General features: G+C 31.2%; 1 non-coding gene across 1 annotated transcript; it reads left to right on the forward strand.

The window, feature by feature from the left end:
- The first annotated feature begins 575 nt into the window (after nucleotides 1–575).
- LOC115850788 (U6 spliceosomal RNA) lies at nucleotides 576–678 on the forward strand. The gene has a single exon (XR_004038497.2). It is a non-coding gene; the product is annotated as a U6 spliceosomal RNA (small nuclear RNA).
- Nucleotides 679–1,350: the final 672 nt, after the last annotated feature.

Raw genomic sequence — 1,350 nt, forward strand, 5'->3', positions numbered from 1 at the left:
TACTGTCCTAGAGAAGTGTTAAAAATACATTACATATCTAGAGTAAAAGAACAGAATGACTACCATTAAGAAATAGAGTATTTAGGCTTATAGCATGCTCAAGTATGTAGTCTAAATATATGCTATACACATGATAATAGAGACACGATCTAGGAAATAAACATAACAATGTTTGAGGATATTGAAAATTTTAGATCCCTGAGAGAGCAAACATTTTCCATCACAGTTTATATTGAAATTCCACAGAACCTCTGCCAAGCTCACAAGAAAAAAATTTACAAACCTCAAAAGAAATAAACCCCCATAAAATCAATATGCTGAATATGATAGAAGAAATTTATTCCTTCAGCTCTCCATTAATTTGATAAATATTTATCAGATGTCCACTATAAGTCAGAAAGTCTTGAAGCCACTGGATATATAGAAGTGAATAGACAATGAAGAGATGAAGATATAAAAGAAGGAAAATAAACCATAGTAAAAAAAGAAACGGGATAGATAAAAAATAGACAAAGCCATAAAAGAGCAAAGTGAACAACTTACTCCCTGAAATTAAGGACTTAATGGACGTGTGTCCACTTTAGGGGTAAACATACTAAAATTAGAATAATACAGAGAAGATTAGCCTGTCTCCTCTTCATGGATGTCATGCAAATTTGTGAATATTTCTGCATAATTTTTTAGCATCAATCCCTAAATCTGAGAAAGATGGAATTAAAAAGAAACTTACAGACATTTCTCACTCATGAATATTGATGAAATAATCCTCAATAAGATATCATCAAACATAATTCAACAGCTAAATAAAAAATTTTAATATGAAAAATTTAGGAATGCAAGGTTGGTTCAGTGTTAGATACTCTATTAATATAATTGACCGTGTTAACTTATCTAAGGAGAAAACTCATAATGAAGTCTCTGAAGATAATGAAAAGGCCTCAGACATAATTTCAAAGCCCATAGCTCCTAAAAATTAATTAGTATTATAGGAATATATGGATACAGTGAAATACCACTTATACCCATGAGAATCACTATAATGAAAGAGAGGGAAAATGCCAAATTTTAGTGATGTGGAGTAACCAGAACTTGCCTATACTGTTAGTACAACATCTTTGGAAAACAGTATGGCAGTACCTATTAAAGGTGAATATTTGCATAATCTATGACCCACCAATTTCACTCTCACATATATTATTGACCAAGATGGCCTTAATATTCCCCTCATCTTGACTAAAATTTACACAGCCTTCTTCCTTACTTTTGGTCCCTGACCTATTTCTAGAGCATTTACTTTAGAAAACTTGTTATTATAAATTCTTTCTCTGCCTCTTTGAAATGAAACTTAAA

Source organism: Globicephala melas, chromosome 10, assembly GCF_963455315.2.
Source record: "Globicephala melas chromosome 10, mGloMel1.2, whole genome shotgun sequence".
Taxonomy (NCBI): domain Eukaryota; kingdom Metazoa; phylum Chordata; class Mammalia; order Artiodactyla; family Delphinidae; genus Globicephala; species Globicephala melas.